The 21,711-nt window shown below is 39.6% G+C and overlaps 1 long non-coding RNA gene across 2 annotated transcripts in view; it reads right to left on the minus strand.

Annotated features, from left to right (window-relative positions):
* Window positions 1-2,277: 2,277 nt before the first annotated feature.
* The window catches only part of LOC139081176 (uncharacterized), a 119,851-nt gene continuing 100,417 nt past the window's right edge, over window positions 2,278-21,711 (minus strand). The window contains exons 10-12 of one of the 2 annotated variants that reach the window (XR_011536285.1): window positions 10,270-10,359; window positions 3,162-3,284; window positions 2,278-2,601 (exon numbers count right to left, since the gene is read on the minus strand). This is a non-coding gene — a long non-coding RNA (uncharacterized lncRNA). Of the gene's footprint in view, window positions 3,285-10,269; window positions 10,360-21,711 lie in introns of both variants that reach the window. The other variant, XR_011536284.1, reaches the window with a different exon arrangement.

The following is a 21,711-nucleotide window of genomic DNA, read 5'->3' on the forward strand; positions in this document are numbered from 1 at the left end:
AAGTCACTAAGCTGGGGTCATCACAGGGCTCATCTCATTTGTTTCCCTTCTCTCAGTGATCATTGTCCCTCATTGCTTGATTCCATTGTCTTGAAAATCATTGACTCATCTATTTTGTCCTCTATTTGGTTATTTCAGGTTGGAAATTAATCTGGCCCTCTTACTCCATTTGGCTGGAAGCAAAAGTCTAGAGAAGTAGGTTTTCTTTTAAACAAATTTTTTCTATAATTCCTAGGAATTTTTCATGTATCTTTTGAAAGAAAGTGTGATTTTAGGAAACATGCTGAGTTTATGTCTACCCCAGAACCTCTACACCTTGATCCAGTGTAGCACTGGGTTGAAAAATAAACTTAAAAAATCTAAAAACATAACTGGATTGTTTATTAAATGAGCCAATCCTCAATGCCCTTTTTCGGTTACAAATGATCTCTGCTAATCTTCCTATGAGGAACGCTTTTATGTTAACATTTTTTATCCTACCACAGCTAAGGTCTTTGGACCAGCCTTAATAGGGTTTACTCTCATCCTTACAATGGAAGTATATAAAACCTGATGGGATGAGGCAAGGGTTTGGTGTCCAGTGCCTTCTTAAAGTTACCTTCAGACTCAGACTCTCTTCTAGTCTGGCCCTATTCCAAACTCTGACCATTCTTTCTGGTTTATTTCTACCTAGCTTTATGTTTACTTGGAATCTACTAGGAATCTGAATGTTCTTCATCTTTAGCTTCCAGTCTTGTTTCAGCTCTCTGAGTCCACCTCCTGACCCACGCTTACATCCACCCACCTCAGGCACTAATGGGATAGGGCTAATTACAATGCTCAGCCTTGTAGCATGTTTGTGGCTCTTCAAAGGAACCATGATTTTAATTTTGTTATATCAATAAAGGGAGTAGGAGGGGATGAATAGTTATTGCTGCCTAGCCAAGTGATAACATCAAGTCTCCATGCTTTATGTAAACTCAGGATGTAATTTATTTGCTGTTTGCTTTGTTAATGTGGGGGTTTTCTTCTTATGAATATATCCCCTGATTTAAAACTTTCACACTATTTTTCCTCTTTATATTCATAGATCTCTTGTGGTGGAGTAGGGTCTTAAAATGCCTTTGCAATGGTATTTCCTAATCTTGAGCTTCATTGGTAACTCCTTGATGAATTATAAATCTCTGTTAATGAGTCATAAAGAATAGTTTTGCTGTTTTCTCCTTTAGTTCAATGCTTGTCATGGAGGACAGGGGACTTTACCTTAATTATGATATGAAGTGAACTCTACAAATATACTAAATTTAGCCTGTGTCATTTGGGATCCTAGAAGGTAACTGTATTCACCAAGATGGATCAAATAAAAGACATTAATGAAGGGACTAATTACAGAGGTATGGGCTTGGTTAAGAAAACAAACAAAGGACGTTGAGGCATTCAGAGATTCGTGTCAATGGAAAACCATTATCATTCCTAGGCCTCAATGGGAAAAAACCATGTTACTGGAGCCATGGAACAAGGTGGAGGGGGAAGCTTCCCAGCAGGAGCTGTAGTCTCATAGGGACAAGACTGTGCCAGAAATGTGGCACTGATAAGCGGGGAAAGCAAGGGAAGAATACCCTAACCTCTCTCTCCTAGAACTTTTCAATTTCCTATGAATGCTTACATAGGAATAGCCCAATCAGAAGTCAGCTGGCAAGGAGGCTTGGGTAATACAGTCCATGGGGCCCCCTGGGACACATGGCAGGGCAGAAAAGGGCATAGAATATATAGGATGGAGGTGCAAATGGAAAAAACCCAGCTAAAAATCTTTGTCCCTTTCTGAATCCTAGCTGTTATGTTAGGTAATTAATTGTTGTAGGTTATCAATATAGTAAGCAAGACTAATAATTGAACTAAGCTGTCATTATGCTATTTTTCTTTATTATCCATAGATTTTTTTTTAATTTAAGTATCAACTAAATTATTTAAAGGGTGATGTTTTTAAAACCATGTTGGATTTTTCAAGTTACAATGTTTTCTAGTATAAAAGATTTTTCCAAAGCAGTCTGTGAGACACATGTATCTTTATTTTAAAAGGGCCAGAGAGCTGATGTGGTATGAGTCTACACTCACTAAGCACTCCAACTTTAACTTCTTTTAATGCTCAAAAACAAACAATACAATCCCTGAGTGCTCCTGTTGGCAAGGCTATGTTTTTTAAAACACTTCCTCAGAACACCACAGTTATGTGAGTGATGTGTCATACAGTCTAATGCTGGTTTAAGAAAACATGAGATGGAGGACATTCAGTTGCCTTTTTGAAATTATTTATTCAATTTGAGAAGTAAGTGCATGACAAAGGAAGCTTTGATTCTACAAGCTGAGGGCCCATGTACAAGTTCCAAACTTTTAAGCTTTAAGTCTCCTCCATGACTCTGGAGTGAGTGGTTGTCTGGGCTGACATGGCTTTCCCAACCAAGGCTTGCAGCCTCCATGGTATGTATAGTACTTCAACCCACTTGGTCTTGAGTCCAAATTTCAGGAACTTCTGAGCAAGCCAGTCATTGTTCTACTGCAGTTCAGGTGCGTTCAACGTGGATGCATTGAAACACTACAATGTGCCAGGCACTGTGCCTGATACTAGGAAATCAAAGATAAACAATATATGGAATCTCCGTGAAAGAAACTGGCACACAAGAAGACTCTTCCAATATCATGTGATTATAGATGTAGATATGGGATATTTAGCTCACCTGAGTCATAGGAAAGCTTCCTGGTGACTAATAGATGTTTTTAAGCTTTCTAGATTTCACATCCAGTGGGGAAATGAAGATGGAAAGGGTGTATAGGCAGGGAGAACATTACAACTAAAAGTTGGAGGCATGAATCAGCATGGTGAGTGCTAGGAACTATATCAAGCATGAATAGCAAAGAAGGGAGTGGTAAGGGATTAGGCTTGGGGAAATCAGCAGGACAGTTGAGGTCAAGGAGAGTAGACTTGCTCAAAAGATTGGCAGTATCTGTATGTTATGAGAAGTTATCAAATATAGCTTTAAGCAAATATAGGAGAGGAGATTAAGTCTAGGAGGGGAAAACACTTGGGGACAGTAGTGCAGGGAGAGTGGGTAGAAGGCCTGTGTGGTGCTTCAGTGTTCCAGCTTCCCAAGAGGAACAGGGACCAGACATCAGAAACAACTGACCCATGTGATCCAGGTAATTGTCAGATGATACACAAAGAACTCCTGGCCAGGAATCTGATTAGTAGTGCAAAAAATCCAAAACCATAGGTAAAATAGAGGTCAATTCTATTTGGCTTTGCAATCCTGAAATGAGAAAAAAAAAAAAAAAAACTCGTTGACCTATATTCCTATAACCCAAGGAGATCAGGCTGCTTTTTAACCAAAGACTTGCCAGTACCCTTTTCCTCAGAGGGTCATCTGCACAGCAAATGCTCAGTTGTCTAGGGGTAGACATAATCTTCTTCAGTTTCGGGAAATCTTGTGATGCAACCATCATCAGCGGTTCATTCATAAGTATTCAAGTAGTTTAAGGCATTCAGCTTGGTAATGGTTATCTTTTTACAGTTGCTTCCCCATCTGGAAGAACCCAGTTGGGCGGACTCATTACCAGTCCTAGGTAGCAAGGGTTTTCTTGCTGGACTTTAGCTATAACTCCTTAGTTTCAGGTTAAAACTTGCCCATCAGAAATAATTGTGAATCCCAAGCTGAGAGTTTATCCTCCTCTCCATTTCAGCACAATTCAGTTTTCATTTTGATGAAGAAAGGACACTCTTATCAATGTACGGTGTTGACTCAATTGGGAAAACATATGGAAATAAAAATAAATCTTAAGCTCTACTTTACACCATAACCAAAAATTAATTCCAGATAAATTGTGGACCTTAATGTTACCTTTCAAGATAAACAACAAAGCCCATCTAGAAGATAGCATAGAAGAGCTTCATTACCTTGGAGAAGATTTCTAAATAGGATACAAAAAGCGCCAACCGTAAAGGAGAAGATTGATTAAACGGACCACATTGATTAATAAATGAGATTATTTTAAGAATTTCTGTTCATCAAAAGACACCAAAAAGAGTGAATGGGCAAGCCACAGAGACTCAGATCCAGATCCATTATAAGGAAAAGAGAGACACAAATGGGAAAATGGGCAAAATACTTAAATAGGAATTTCATAAAAGTAGATAATCAAATGGTTATTAAGCATATGAAATGGTATTAAACTCATTTGTAATTAGAGAAATATTAATTAAAACCACAATAAAATACCATTATATACCCATCAGAATGGCCAAATTTAAAAAGACAGATGATACCAAATGTTGATGAGAATATGGGGCAACCGGAACTCTCATACATTGCTGGTGGGAGTGTAAATCTGTACAACCACTTTGGAAAACTGCTTGTAAGTTATCTCCTAGAGCTCAAGATACACATGTCATATGGCCCAGCAGTTCCAATCCAATGTATATACTCAACAGGGATGCATACATATGAGTCCTAAAAGATTTGTACAAGTATGTTCACAGCAGCCTTATTTTTAATAACCCAGAAATGGCTTATTACATCAGCAGTCTATCAATTGCAAAATGGATAAATAAATTATATTAGATGAAAAATGGAATATTGTACAGCAATGTAAATTAATAGACTACTGCTACACACATAACTGGACAAATCTCTCGAACATAGTGTCAAGCGAAAAAATCCAGATGCATAAGTATTTTTGTATGATTCTTTTTATATATACTTCAAAAATAGGTAAAGCCAATATACAGTGATAGAAGTTAGAATAAGTGAGAGGAAGAGATGATGATGAATGGAGGGGGACATGAGATGGAGGAGCTTCTGGGAGGGTGGTAAAGTTTTGTTTTCTGATTTTGCTGGTGTTTCTATGGATGTGTTCACTTTGTGGTTATTCACAAAGCTAGACACTTAGGATTTGTGCACTTTTATTTTAAAGTTTAAAGTTTTGCTTTAATAAAAGAGTTTATTAGTTTTTTCCATTTTGGAAGAATTACTTGGCTGTTTGGTGAAGAATGAATAGGGAAACAGATAAGAGTGGATGCAGGATGACCAATTAATTGGCTGTTGAATATTTCAGGCAAGAGATAATGGAGGATTGGCCTTGGATTGTAGAGAGAGAAAAACAGAGGTCTGAACAGCCTGCAGAAATATGTAGGAGAAGAAATTGGCAGGAATACATAACAGACTGAAAACGGGAGTAGGAAATATGATCTGTCAAGGAAGGTACCTGGCTTGTGTAAATGGATGAATCATTCTGGAATTCGCTAGAATAGGGAATTTGGACAGAGATTTTTTTCTTAATGGAAGCTTTATTGAGATATAATTTGCATACCATAAAATTTACCCCTTAAAGAGTACAATTCAGTTGTTTTTAGTATTTCTAGACATGTTCAACCATCGCCACTATCTAAATTTGAGAACATTTTCATCATTGAAAAAGAGACCCTGTGTCACTCACCATTGTGTCCTCCCCCCAGCTCCTGGCAACCACTTACCTACTTTCTGTCTCTATGGATTTGCCTATTTTGAACACTTCATATAAATAGAATCAAACAATATGTGATCTTTTGTGACTAGCTTCTTTCACTTAGCATAATATTTTGAGTGTTCATTCATGTTATACCATGTATCAATACCCTATTCCTTTTTATGACTGAATAACATTCTGTGGACTGGATATACAGTATTTTATTTATCCATCAGTTGATGGACATTTGGGTTATTTCCACTTTTTGGCTATTATTGATAATACTGCTATGAACATTAGTATACAAATTTTTGTGCGGGAATATGTTTTCATTTCTCTTGGGTATACACCTAGGGGTGGAATTGCTGAGTAATTCTATGTTTAACATTTTGAGGAACTATAAAACTGTTTCCAAAGCTACTGCATCATTTTACAATTCCACCAGCAATGAGTGAGGGTTACAATTTCCCCACATCCTTGCAAACACTTGCATGGCCTGTCTGAAAAATAAAAAATTGTAACCATCATAGTGGGTATGAAGTGGTATCTCATTGTAGTTTTGATTTGCATTTCCCTAATGACTAATGATATCAGGATCTTTTCATGTTTTTATTGGCCATTTGTATATCTTCTTTGGAGAAATGTCTATTCAAATCTTTTGCCCATTATTTAAAACTGCGTTATTTGTCTTTTCATCATTGAGTTGTAAGAGTTCCTTATTTACTCTGAATATAAGTCCCTTATCAGATTTGTGTATGTGTGGGCTGTCTTTTCACTTTGTTGATAGTGTCCTTTGAAGAGCAAAAGTTTATAATTTTGATGAAGTTCAATTTACCTATTTTCTCTTTGGCTGGTGCTTTTGGTGTCATATCTAAAAAAGTTTCTATATTTTCATCTAAGAGCTTTATAGTGTTATCTTTTACATTTAGGTCTATGATGTATTTTGAGTTAATTTTTGTATATAGTATGAGGAAGAGATTCAACTTATAATGGAGCTGAAAAATTCCTATCACCTAATGATGTTGTAGCTATTGTAATGTCATAGTGCAACACATTACTCACATGTTTGTGGTGATACTTGTGTTAACAAATCTACTATGCTGCCAGTTATATAAAAGTATAGCACATAAACTTATGTACAGTAGACAATACTTGATAATAAATGACTATGTTGCTGGTTTATGTATTTATAATACTATACATTTTATCATTATTTTAGAGTGTTTTCTATTTAGAAAAATGTTTACTGTAAAACACTATGCTGTGTTATGCCAGCAGCAGCCTCATACATCTCATGTTTATTGTGTCTCTTGATTGCGTCATTTTCTCTTGTGCTTGATTTAATCTCATGTTGTTTTATTCATCATGGGCCCTAAGCATAAAAAATTCACTGCTAATGTTACCAGTAAGAAGACACATCGAGTGATTGACCTGGAAATGAAATTAAAAGTGATTAAGGACTATGAAGGTGGAAAATCAGTGATGGTTATTGCTCGCCAGTCAGGCACGTCCCATTCCACCGTAGCTAAAATCCTGAAGAACAAGAGCAAAGTGACAGAAGCTGTTAAAGGATCCGCTTAATTGAAGGCAATGAGACTACCAAAAATTCGAGAAGGACCTATATGGAGGTCCATGGAGAAATTTCTAATGACCTGGATTGAAGACTCAGCACAGAGGTGTATCTCTCTCAGAACCATGAAGATCATGGCTAGAGCAAAAAGTTTGTTTGCAATGTTGAAAGAAAAGCCTGGACCTGACTACATATGTTGAATTTACTGCTAGCTCTGGGTGGTTTAAATGATTCAAGAATCATTATCCATTACATAATATGAAAGTGAGTGGTGAGTCTGTGAGTGCTGATGTGAAAGCAGCTGAAGAATTTTTGAAAACTCTAGATAAACTGATTGTGGAGGAAAACTACTTGCCAGAGAAAATAATCAATATGGATGAAAACCCCATTCTGGAAATGGATGCCTAAAGGGACTTTCATCCATAAAGAGGCCAAGTCAATACCAGGTTTCAAGATTTTTAGGCACTGGATAATAGTTTTGTTTGGAGATAATGTTGCTGGCTACAAATTGAAACCCTTTGTGATCTGATATGGTGAAAATTCCAGGGCCTTCAAGCATATCAATAAGCATACACTGTCAGTGTACTACAGGAACAATAAGAAGTCATGGATGACATAAATCCTCCTCTAAGATGCCCTCCTGAATTGTTATGCCAGTGAAATGGAGAAGTACTATTTGGAGAATAACATACATTTCAAGATTTTGCTTATTGTTGATAATGCTGCTGGACATCCTCCTTTTATCGGTGATCTTCATCCCAATTTCAAAGTGGTATTTCCCCCTCCAAACACCACTTCTTTGATCCAACTAATGGATCAAGGAGTTATAGAAGCTTTTAAGGCCTACTATCTGAGGAGGACCTTTGCCCAGGCTATTGCTGCAATTGCGGAAGACACTGATGCAATCCTGGAAGGATAAAAACATTATAACTGCATCAAGAACATTTTTTGGGCTTGGAGTGATGTCACCAAGGTATGTATAAATGGCATCTGGAAGAAGACACTCAAGAGGTTAGCCCGTGACTTCAAAGGATTTGCCATGGATGAGGAGGTTGCAAAAATCAACAGGGCTGTGGTTGAGATGGTGAACAACTTTAACCTGGGTGTGGATGAGGATGGCGTTGAGGAACTGTTGGAGGTGGTTCCTAAGGAATTGACTAATGAGTTGTTGCAACTGGAACAAGATCACACAGCTGAAGAGGAGGCAAGAGAAAAAGAAACAGCAGGAGAAGAAAAAGAACCTCCAAGAAAATTCACAGTGAAGAGTTTAGCATAAGCTTTTGCAGACCTCAACAAGTTCCTTAAAAAGTTTAAAAACATGGACCCCAACACTGAAATTTTTCATTAATGAGAGGAATGTTCATGGTGCATTATCTGCTTACCAGCAAATCTATGATTAAAAAAAGAAACAAACTAAGCAAACCACCATCAACATCTTTCTGAAAAGAGTGTCACTCCCTCAAGCTTCAGGCAAGACCTTCAGAAGACATTCCAGCAGAAGGCATAGTTATCATAGGAGATGACAGCTCCATGCATGTTATTGCCCCTGAAGATCTTCCAGTGGGATAAGATGTGGAGGTGGAAGACAGTGATACTGATGATCCCGACCCTGTGTAGGTCTAGGCTAATGTGTGTGTTTGTGTCTTAGTTTTTAACAAAAAAAGCTTAAAAAGTAGAAAAAAGATTAAGAAAAACCTTATAGAATAAGGATATAAAAAAGAAAATATTTTTGTACAGCTGTACAATGTGTTTGTGTTTTAAGTTGCGTTATTACAAAAGAGTCAAAAAATTTTAAAAAATTAAAAAGCTTATAAAGTAAAAATGTTTCAATAAGCTAAGGTTAATTTATTATTGAAGAGAGAAATTTTTAAAAGTAAATTTAGTGTAGCTATGTGTACAGTGTTTATAATATCTACAGTAGTATAGGGTAATGTTCTAGGCCTTCACATCCACTCACCACTTACACATTGACTTACCCAGGGCAACCTCAAATTCTGCAAGCTCCATTCATGGTAAGTGCCCTATACAGGTGTACCATTTTTTTTATACTACATTTTTACTGTAACGTTCCTATGTTTAGATATGTTTAGATACATAAATACCACTGTGTTACAATTGCCTACAGTATTCAGCACAGTAACATGCTGTACTGGTTTGTAGCCTAGGAGCCATATACCATATAGCCCAGTGTGTAGTAGGCAATACATCTAGGTTTGTGTATGTGCGTGCTATGATGTTCGCACAACAAAAAAAATCACCTAATGATGCATTTCTCAGAACGTATCCCCATCATTCAGCGATACATGACTGCACTTTCCTTTTGCTCCTTAGATGCAGCTTCCTTTGGTTTTTGAACATATTTATAATAGCTGATTTAAAGCCTTCGTGTAGTAGGTCCAACATCTGGGCTTTCTCAGTTTCTATTGACTGCTTCCCCCCCATGTATGAGCCATACTTTCCTGTTTCTTTGTGTGTTTCATAATTTTTTTGTCAAAAATTGGACATTTTAAGTACTATAATGTGAAAACTCTGGAAATCAGATCCTCCCATCGCCAGAGTTTACTGTTGTCTTTGCTGTTTGTTTCTTTAATGATCTCCTGGATCAATTCTATGAAGTCTGTATTCTTTGTTGTGTACTGTGACTAAAATCTCTGCTTAGTTAGCTTAGCAGTCATTTGATGTTTGGACAGAGATTTCCTTAAATACCTGAACCAATAAGTCTTCCACCCTTTGCCAAAATTCTCTGTGTGGGTGTTGGAGTACAACTTTAATGCTCTAGCAGTTTAAAATTCTGCCTGAACCTTTACTTCCTGCTTTCATAGAACCTCAATGTCAGCCAGAGTTGGGCGATTAGGGCCTTCTTAAGTCGTTACTGGGCATGCATGAAGCCCTTCATGCACATGTGGTTTTTTAGATCCCCAGAAATATGACAGAGGTTTTCAAGGTCCTCTGTAGACATCTAATTCCTGGATTTTCCTTTTCAGTTGTTGGCTATCCCCTTGTTTGCCCCAATTGGTATCACTGCCTCAGGTGACTGTGCTGTTAAACAATTGCCGCTGATTGTTTTTGAAAAACCCTTGGAGGATACAGCTTTTGTTGCTGAGTGAATTCAGAATCAAGTCAAATAAAGACAAACCCTGTGCGTGGGGCTTTTCCAGGGAGCTGCCAGACAGGTCAAATAGTGATAATTCTCTGGGGGTGAATCTTTTGGGGGAACTCCAAACCTGTTCTGCTCCCTCCAGTTGCTGCTGGGATGCTGGTTTTCACAGCTACTATGATTTTGAGGCTGCTGGTTTTCAAAGACTGCTGCAAAACTGGAGAGATAAGGATGGGTATAAGTTAAGCTAAAATACCACAAAGCTCACTGTTTTTACTACAATTCAGCCATTTTTCTGAAATAAATTGTCTTCAAATTGTTACAAGCCTTGGGTTAATTTCCAGAGTTCTGAAATAATTGATTTTGACATTTTTGACCAGTATTCTCATTGTTTTTATGGAGGAGCAGATTTTCAAAGTGCTTCCAGAAGTGCTTTTTTAGGTGCAGATTTGCAGGGAAAGACAATGAGGTCAGTTTTGGCCTAATTGAGTCAGATTTGCCTTTGAGACACCCAGGAGGAGATGTCCAGTAGACAGCTAAATATGAGCATCATTTAATAGATGCAGTTGTTAATACATCTTTTTGGACTTCAGTTGAAGAAGGCTGAGTTATTGTATTTCTTGGTCAGTTTGTTAACATTATTAGTTCATGCCAAGACCATCTCTGGTACGTACGTACATACATATGTATGTATGTATGTATGTATGCGTACTTATATATAGATACAATTTCCATTCTTTCTCTCCCTCCATAGGCAATCGTTTTGATGTGTTTAATATTTATCTTTTAGTTCACTCAGTATTCTCCCAAAATGTGTATTATTTTTTTGTGTGCAATCAAGAAAATACTGTATCATATATACACACACATCTGAGGGGTTCTCAAACTTGGCTGCACATTGAAATCACCTGTGTAGCTTTAATCTGATGTCCAACTTGTAGCCCATACAAAAAAATCAGAATCTGTGGGGGTAGAACCCAGGTATCATAAGGTTTGAATTATTCCAGGTGATTCCAATGTACAGTCAATTTTGAGAACCAGTGATATATATCATTCTGTTTCTTACTTTTTAAACTCAGCAGTATGTTTTTAAGATCTATCCATATCTCTACATGTGCATCTAGTTCAGAGATCAGCCAACATTTTCTGTAAAGGGTCAGATATTAAATATTTTTGGCTTTCAACTCTGCTGTTGTAGTGTGAAAACAGCCATAGAAAATACATAAACAAACAGACATGATCACTTTCCAATAAAATTTGATTTACAAAAAAACAGGAAGTGGTCATATTTGGCACACAGGCCATAGTACGCTGACCTCTGATCTAGTCCTTTACTTCCAACTTGTGGGTATCTCCATGGAACACATCTACATTGTTACTATCCTTTCTTCTAGTTAGAGGTTAGTTTGTATCTAAATCTTCACTATCACAAGTAATATTGCTATGAATATGTATCTGACTATCCATATCTGTATAGCCTCATACAACAATTTATTTGGGAATTGCTGGACAATATGGCATAAGTAGAGTTACTTTGATCATACACTTCTAGGTCTCTCCAGAATGACTGTACCAGTTGACATTTCTACCATTAGGACATAAGGATTCCTAGATCTTCACATCCACACCAACTCTTTGCAATATCTGTCTAAATTTTGCCAGTTTAATAGTTTGTTTTGCATTTCTGATTTTTATTTGTATTATTATCTTGTTAATATCTGTCTCTCATAGAACTCTATGCATGCTCCATGAGGGCAGGGACCTTGTCTAGTTTTGCTCCCTATTCTATTTCTAGCACAAGGCTGGCACATAGCAGGTGTTCCATAAATATTTGTGGAACAAATAGATGGAAATATGGGCACCTCTGTGTTAGCCATACAAAAATACTCATTTCTTTATTGATAGATTTGAGCTGGTGACCTGAGGTGAGTAAAGGGAACCTGTTTAGAGTAGCTGGATTCCTGACCTCAAGAGGATTTATACTCTGGGAGAGAGGGTAAAAATATTTATTCATTCTATTTATTCACATAATATTTTAAGCATTTGTCATGCTATGTGCTAGACATTATGCACAAGGGTGAGCAGACAGATACAGCCCTGACCCACAGTGTGGTGGAGGTGTCAGCAGATCGAGCACACAATTGTCACACAGTGAGAGGAATGTTACTGGGGAAGTATCAGATACTCCGGAGGCTCTTAGCAAGTGTCTTCTAACCTAATCTAGCAGGAGTGAGGGAAGACAAGTATGCTAATTATACAAGATGACTCCTTATAAGTGCCCAGAGAGTATTCCTGGCAAAGGGCTGTTGAAAGAATTCAGGGATTCATAGAAGAGAACACTAATATTCTAGCATCATTATATAAACAAGCTTGGATATGTCTTCAAGCTGTACTGCAAATAGTGGAATGATTTAAAGGAATTTAAGATAATTATGCATAAATCCCCCCCCCCAATTATTCTATTTTTGACTCCTAGAGAGGAATTGCTAGATGGGTTCCTTTTCACTTTATTAGTTGGAAAATAAACAGACATCTAGGTTCTCAGAAATGCAAAGTCTGCCTTACTTCTTTGGCCAATGGTTGATGTGATCAGTAATGAACAAAAAATCTTCGGTAAATCATAACTGATCTCATGCAATTTTGAAAATTTAGCTGCTTTAGGAGAATTCTGGATTCCTGGGGAAAGTAGAGATGACATTTAATGGCTTGAATTTGCTTAATGAGCACTCCCTCTCCCCCAAACTCAGCCTGAAGAGTTTCACTGAGTTTTATCAGAGATTTAAAAGCCCCATAAAAATCCACAATTTCCAAACAGTTACTTCAGCTACCCTTGTTTATTCTTCCTTCCCTTTTAAGATCATTTTTTTTCATCTCCCCCTCCCCGTTTTCCCCTTTTATTTCCTTTAACAATCTCAACAGACAAGGACTGGTAGATCTTTATTTTTTGCTTTATTTTACATTTGAAGAAACCTGGGACATCTGGTCCATGCCGCACATTGTTAGAGAGAAAACTGAGGTCCAGAAGGTTGATCAACCTGTCCGTAGTCTGGGCTCATTCTCAGTAGGGGGAGGGAGACAAGGATCAATACAAATATCAAAGAACAGTTCTAGACGAGGAAGGAAGAGTTAGGAAAACCAAGACTTGCATGGAAGATTAAAAGCAACAACAAAGAACACACAGATGCCAGTATTCTGTGGACTCTCTCTCTTCCCTTGCTTATCTTTGATGACTGCCCTAGAATAGATCTTGAGCCCTACTAAACTCAGAAAACTTTGGTGGCTGTGGCTGAGCACAGGAAGCACCGAAGTCTTCACCTCTCTGTGGGTTGTTCTCCATTACCACTCCCCCTTCCTGCCCCATTCCATTCTCTACCCTTCTCTGCCCTGCTCTGTGATCTGGGAGGAGGTTCCCTATGGACTAAAAGGCTAGACTTCCTTACCCCAGGCTCTGGTTGGATGTGGTCAACAGGAAGCAGAGACATGAGATAGGAGGACAGAAGGACAACCCGTATAGATATTCTTCCCTTCTTTGACAGTGGCTGAGATCTTCCATGACCACAGTTCTTACTGGGTGGCCCCTCCCTCCTCCATGTGTCAGCTCCCAGAAGGTTCTATTTCTTTCCCATATCCTCCTCAGGCCTATTCATGGTAAAGCCCCTACCTGCCGTGCTAATCTCTGGGTGCCTCAATACCCCTTATTTGTTCTCATAACCCAGTAGGTGGTCCCTTCATTAAAGCTTCGTTTTAATCTTATGAGTTGGATTCTGTTTCCTATTGGGATTCTGACTGATATGATGGTTCCTCTTGGTCTGTCTTACAATACTTTTGTGAACAGCCCTAGGCGTAGAAGAGTACTGTGGAAATTTAGAGGAAGGAGAACAAAACCCCTGATCCTACAGCCTCATTGCAGAAATGGGAAAAACACAAATACATACATAGGGACATAAGTCCCAAACCCAATAAACAAGAGGAACATCAACCCTATATGTACAGAGACAGGTGCAAGATGCACATAAGTAGGGAAATGGGGGACATAAACATGCTTCTCTGAACCTCTGTTCCTACCATAGCGTGCCTCACAAATGCCTGCCTGTGCTGTGAGCTTTCTCGTCTGGCAAGATGATCATAACACTATGTCACCCCAGGGGGACCTACATTTTAGCTTGCCAGTCACTGGGGAAAGGTCTTGCTGCTTTGTGTTTCATTTGGTGAAGGTAATGCTTCCTTATGGGAAAATCATTCAGTTCTAAGGTATTTTATGTTTTCCTGTTTCTCTAAAGTCTGTCATTTCCTAAACAGTGTGTATCTGTTTCCCTTTATAATAGCTCAGAGGAAATAGAAGCACATTCCATTTAGGAGAAGGAAAAATAGCAGTTTTAACCCTATAAGTGTTTTGATGTTGTCGCTCTTTTCTTAAGCAAGATAGTGAATCTCATACACAATGGGCAAATGCCCCTCTCTCTTCGGCTTGCCCTGGCATGTGCCCATGAGCTGGGTGACAGGTGTCTTTATCGACTGAGACTACTCTCTAATCTAGTTTTTATACTGTGGGACAAATGTCTTCAGCCACTTGAAGCCTGATGCATTTTCAGTCTTGATTCAGCCACTGTGCTAAACTGAAGCACAAAAGGCCTTTCATAATCTCTTCCCATTGGGGTTTTTTGGGCTAAAGAAAATTCTTTTCTGTGACTATATTCTGGACAGGCCCAGAAAAGCTCATTTTAGTGGTGCCCAGGGATACATTATCAGCAACAATTCAAGAAAGCTCACAGGGCAAAGGCTCTTCTAATGGCATCAGAATTTTACCTCTTTTTTTTTAAAAACACGTCTTTTTTTTGCAGGGTAAGATTCTCCCTAAGCTAACATCTGTTACCAATCTTTCTCCTTGTTTCTTCCTCCCCCCTCCCAAAGCTCCAGTATGTGGTTGCACATAGTTGTAAGTTCTTCTGTTTCTTCTATGTGAGCCATTGTCACAGCATGGCTACCGACAGACCAGTGGTGTGGTTCCGCATCCGGGAACTGAACCCGGGCTGCTGGAGCAGAGTACACCTATCTTTAACTGCTAGCCCATTAGGGCTGGCTCGAATTTTACCTCTTTTTAATTTTATAGATAATATAAGTGAGAAGGAAACTTTGGGAGTCCATAAAGGTAGGGCCTCTCTTGTTACTGTATAGTAAACAAATTTAATCTAATTGTACTCCATAATTCACTCAGTTACTTAACAAAAATATATTAAGCACTTAGTATGTGCCACACACTAAGCAAGGTATGAAAAATGTGAAAGATGACATGAGTGGAGCCGTAGTAAAATAGAGCTGAAGCAGCCATTTCAGAGGAATTGCCTTGCGCTTCTTGTTTTCTTTATCTTACAAACTGGACTAAACCACCAACATTCCAAGAAGTCAGAAAGGACAAGAATAACCTGTTTGTAAGGACTGGTGAAACTGGACTTTGCTAATGAGCTAATCACTAACCAATCAATAAAGTACAAGTCTATCCTTTGGCCTGATGAGTGAATCTCAAGCCAATCTGTAAAGTACAAACCTAGCCTTACCTCATCTAGCACCAATGAACTCTCTGTTAGTACAACTTACCTCATCTTCCTCCCTTTTCCCATAAAAACCCTGAGCCCCTCTCCTGCAATTGGAGCACAGTTGAGTTTCTACTCTAATCTGTGTCTCCCAAATTTCAGTTCTTGAGACCCCAAATAAACTTTTCCCTTCTCTTGCAGTATATGCCTCTTATTCATTGACTGCTACATTTAAAGTAAAAGAGGAATGCTCTTGGTTCACTACCATTTAAGGGCAACCCCAGAAGACAAATAATCTTTTTGGACTTATCTCTTAAGTTGTTCTATTTGTTTTATCACAGGCCATAACAGGTGGTACTGCATACTGCAGTTTTGTCTTCTTTATCTTATTTAATCATTACTCTGTGAGGTCGATAAGGTTAGTATACTATTTCCCATTTTATAGGTGAGGAAACCGAGACACTATATAAGTCAAAGGTTGACCCTGCAATCATACAGCTGGGGGAAGTCAGGCCCCAGACCTCACTCAGAGAAAGGTCTTTGCTTCCTCCACTTCACTACTTTCTGCACCGGGCCTCTGTTGCTGTTTTTTGCACGTGTTAATCTTATTGATTGCCCAAAAGACTTTAAGCTCCTGAAGGCTCAGTGTCATATCTTTCTTTGAACTACTCAAAACATTTAACATAATGCTGAAGATATTGTTAATCCATATGGATTGGGTATATTGACTTAGCAAGATTTAAGTTAAAATTTGAGATGTACTTGAAAGAACTGACAAGGCAGTTCAAACTCACCTCTCCAGGACCTACATATTTAAAAGGGTGTTGGCATTGAATTCTTCCTTTCCAAATAACATTCTTCTGGATGGTTTTAATTTACTGTGGGTTAGGATAATTGGGAGGGGATGAGACCATTACCTGGGAGAATTAATGGCTAAAGATCTTACTCATACACTTCATTGGAAGTAAATGCATGAGTAATTCTTGCGTGGCTTAACCAGGCCCTGGATTTCACTTGGGAGATTATGATTTTAATTTAACATATCCTGCCGTACAGTGTGTGAAATATGCGGCCAGCAGCGATCACTGTGAGATGAAAGCCCAGTTGTGTTTATTTTAAGAGACTTGCAGTCCTTTGCCAAAGCCAACATTCCTGGGCAATGAATAGCCTGAGTGAATCATTCAAAGTAGGTGAGAGGTCAGAAGCCTGAAGAAAAAAAACGAAAGCGGAAAGGTTTTCCTCAGTCAAATGGCAGGCATTTGAAAAGGCATTTATAAAGCAGAAAGTATTACAGAAACAGGTCTTTCTTTTTCAAGATGAATCTTCTGCAGGTGGATCACAAAGACCTCTTCCTTGGTTCCAGTTAATTAGTTCTGATATTGTTCATCTTTCCTGGAAATCAGAGCAGAGAAATACACTGGTTCCTGTCTCTGGCTCTACACAATGGTATCATTGGGAAAATGGAACGGTAGCCATGTTCTTGAGGGCAACGTAGACACATTCTCTGTCAGAAGCAGGCTGGTATACCAGCCTGCTCGTATAGCATGACTTTGGTGGGCGTCCAACAAACCTTCATAGCCATCACTAGATTCCTTATGTATCAAGCACTATGGAATGTCAACAAGCATCACATTAAAGCTTGAGGATATGCCAAATATTTATTGAGCACCTATTGTGTGGCAGGTACCTATTTAATCCTCACTCATCCAATAATGTGGGTATTTTAAATTCCCATTTAATGAATGAGGAAACTGAAATTTATAGAAGCAAAGTCACTTAGGTAGTTAGTGTTCAGGACAAGATTCAAAGCTGAGTAGGATGGAAAGAAGCCTTTCTATTACCACCAGTTATAATAGATGGAAGAAGAGTACACAGTTCATTCTCTGACTATATGATATGCTACTTCTATCTTTATATGAAAGACAAACAACAGACAAGCCAATTCATGCTATTAGAGTATCAAGAAGGAACATACCCTTTGGAAGCCCAGCCTTAGGAGAAACCAAAAGAAAACAAATTACAAAAGATACTAAAGCTGTACCTAGTCCCTGTCCTCAGGGAGCAAACATGGGTCTGTATGTGAACAGGGCCTGAAACTGGGATGCCAGCAACACATGAGGGATAGCAGAAATCCAGCCCAGTTATCCCTTGAGACGAAGTGATGGCGTCTCCAGAGGCTCCACTTTTCAATGCAGGGCCTCTGGAAGGGAAACCCAAAAAGGCTGTATCAAATTTTCCCTAAACTGTTTCATTTAGTAATTAATCATCATCTTATGGAGCAGGAAGGGCCTGGCTGAGAGAGGATGGGGCACAGTGCGATAGACTGGGGCACCTGACCAAGGCTGGGTATGATGGAAAGTTCTGGGGCAGGAACAGTTCAGGGACAGCAGTTTCAGGATGGAGGGCACTCCCTGGGCAGCAGGAAGGCTCCCGCTGAGTGCTGGGGTCTAAAGCTCAAGGACAGAGTTCTCGGTAGGGAGATGGAAGTTAAATTCACCAGAGCTCATTTGAAGGGGCAGTGGCAAGGGTCAGCAGTGGGAGAAGTATCTTTCTAAAGGCTCCCATCTGTGCTTTCAGTTGAGTTTTGGTGGTGACAGGGTGTGTATGCGGTGTGTGTGTGTGTGTGTGTGTATAGGTAAAATTTTCTTTTAAACGATATTTTGTTGGAATCTTTCCTTTCCTTTCCATTACCTCCGCAATGGGTGTGTTGGGAAACTTGAACTGGAAGAGGCTTTTGAGAGCTGTGCTTTGTGGGAATGTTCTTGGCAAACCCTGATGTGGACATGGCCTCAGCCGATGATTCTCCAGAGAATCTAGGTGTTCCCTCTGTTCTGGGGAGACTTGGGGACTTAACAGAGACCTCCATATAAAGGAGTGATGTGTGTGTATGTACAGGAGAGAGTTTAGGAGACATTTGGGAGTGGTTCTCCTCTGGGCACTTATCCCTTTGGTGGTACCTCCTATCTTCCTTGGTTTCTCATTTCCCTGACCATCCCCTAGTTGCCCCTGTCTGGTGGTAGCATCCTTTGTGATTTATTTTCTTTTGCCCTTTCCTGAGCCCTAGCTGGTTGAAGACAATGCCACAGTCATTTTCAACACATCTACTTTGCTGCCTCTTCAGCCTGCCATGGGCTCTTTCTCAAAGGGGCCTATAAATGGGGCTTGTTACAGCTCCTGATTCAGAACAGAGGTGGATGCCGCAGGAATAAGGCAGCCCCTGAGACAAAGGTTGAGCTGACAGTGGCGATTTTGCACAGTTTGGAGAACAGGAGAGAGAATGGCAGCTGTCTCCGGGTCCATGGCCCTGGAGGGGACAAACAAGCAGAGGCCACTGCCCAGTCTGTGAGGAGGGAAGAGACAGGAATTGTGAAGCTGAGCTTCTAGCCAACCCATGACCTGTGCAGCTGCCTGTAATCAGCTCCACATACACTCCTTTTTAGAGAATGTAGAAAGCAACATATGGATATGAGCTCACCACACTATAATTCTCAGTTATGTATTGAGTGCTTGTTTGTTTATTTACCAAACACAGATAGCATTGACTACTTTCCAGGCACTATCTTAAGGGCTTTACGAATATTAACTCATTTAATTCATTATAACCATAGGAAGTAGGTACCAATATTATCTTCATTTCGTAGTTTAGGAAACAGAGGTACAGGTTAATTAACTTGCCCAAGATCATATCGTTAGTAAGTGGCAGAGCCAGATACAAACCCCTAGAATTGTGCACTTTGCTATGCTAACCTGTTTTGCTAGCATGTAAATGAGAAAATAAATGAAATGCCTAGCACTACATAGTACCATGTAAAAATGATAATCGTTCTTGTTGTTATTAGCTTGTGCTCTACTCATATAATACTGAAGATGGTGTAAGGATCTGTGAAGAAATAGTTCCTGGTCTGGAAGCATCAGTTCACATCCTGATTCTACTACTTGTCAGCTGTGAGATATTGGACACATTATTTAATCTCTCTATGCCTCAGTTTCTTAATATGTAACATGGGGATGATAATAGTTTTTATCTCATTGGTTTGTCGTGAATACATATTAAATAAGGTAATGTCTATACAGCACTTAGCAAAAATGCCTGGCACATAGTAAGTGCCCAGTAAATATTTGTTGTTTATATTACTACCTGTTGCAATGGAATTAAATTGCTTTTAATTATTTGGAGTTTCTTTTTATTTAGCCAATTAGTCACTTATTTCCAGGGATTTCCTGGTAATATCGCCTTACATTTATTTATGGAAACACCAGTATGTTTCAAGCCTTCAGGGGAGTTATTCCACTTAATGTTGAGACTGATGGGGCAGGTATTATCTCCTTGTTAAGACCGTGGAAACTGAGACCAGAAAGGCGAAATGACCAGATCAATTCTACATGGCCAGTCATGGTAGATTTTCTGACTGATACTGCAGTGCTCTTTCCAGCATGTACACACGTGCATGCGCGTGCACACACACACACACATCCCCTTCCCTTGGGCTCCCTAATCCTGTGTCACCTAACCCAAATTCTTGAATCCCTTGTTGTCTACATTAGCAAAGATTCGTTTTCTTCACGTGCTTCTTAGGGTGATGAAGAAGTAAGTCTCTACAGACTGCTCCCTCCTTCTCCCCTTTCGCCTCCACCTCATGTTTAATGCTTTAGGGACTCACCGAAGCTTGCTTTCCAGGACCGAGAGCCAAATCATCTCCTATTTTCAATTTTCAGAGAGTGATAAAGATAACAGATAGGACTAGAGACTGCTTTATCCATGAACGTTGCTTGTCTGTCAAGGTTGAGTCTAAGCCATGGACCTCAGATCTAATTTTTTATGCCAGTGAATTTGGGCTAAATCCAGAGGTTGGCCTTTTACATTCAGAGCTAAAAAGAAGAGGTATGAGGGCTGATGAATTTGGAGAGTGCTGGGTGGACAGTGACTGGATGGTCTTGGCTTGGCCTTGTGCTGCACAGAAAGCTCTTTCTGTGGTTCAGGCCTTGAGATCCAGCCAAGGACTCCTGGGGGAAAGAGAGGCTTGGGTGAGATGGGGAGATGCTCCTGTTGCTTCTAAGAGGGCAACTGGGGTTCCCTGGCATATGATTCCAAGTCTTGTTTTACATCTTTGGCCACAGGACATTTTCTTAAACTTTTCATGGCTATACAGTTGTTGCCTGAAGAAGAGGTGCTATAAGAGTCCCACCATGTAACAAGTCTGATGGTGTTGCCCTCTGCCCTCCATCTAACCCTTGACTTCTGATGCTGCTCACCCCCACTTTATGATCAGGCTATTCCCCAAAACACAAACCTCCTTCTACTCCCAGACTTGAATAACTATGATTTCTCTGGCTCTGGCTTTGTGTTTACTAACCTGGTAAACGAATTCTCATAGAGCTCTGAGGTGTCAATGATTGTGGGTTTGTATGTTGCCCTCCTCGTGTTAATCAGAGCTTTCTGGGAGCAAAAGCTTAACCTGAAAGATTGAAGCTAATGATGAAATTTCAGGCACTGGTGCAGATCATGATACCTCTCAAATTACACTACCCAAAATGCTTACTCTTCTGCCTCTCAATAAGACCAACCCTGAATCCTTATGTAGACAGAGACATAAGCTCTTTTGATGAAAATCCTGGAGAGGTAATAAAGTGTGGTGGTTAAGATTAAGGCCCAGGGAAGTGGAAATGCATCACACCCTCATTTATGTTTTCCAACCCATCCTGTCCTAGTGTGTGTGAGGGCACACACACACACACGCACACACGCACACACACTCACACAGTGTTCTATTACCTTCCTGCTTCCTCAGACTTGACCCAATGGTTGGTGAAGGGGACTTTTTGTACAGAGAGAGGAAAATCTCCCTGTGAAGCTCCCTAGCCAGCCAGCTTCATTTCCAGTGAAGGTTTGGTCATAGTCATGCAGCCCCATGGCTGGTCTGCTGCTAAGGGGACGCCTGCTCATGCATCAGAATAGGATTCACTGTGGCTGAAGCTCCCTCTAGCCCTGAGATTATGTGAACGTTCCTGCTTCCCTCCTTCCACCAACAGCTGACCCT

This window comes from Equus przewalskii, chromosome X (assembly GCF_037783145.1).
Source record: "Equus przewalskii isolate Varuska chromosome X, EquPr2, whole genome shotgun sequence".
Taxonomy (NCBI): Eukaryota; Metazoa; Chordata; class Mammalia; order Perissodactyla; family Equidae; genus Equus; species Equus przewalskii.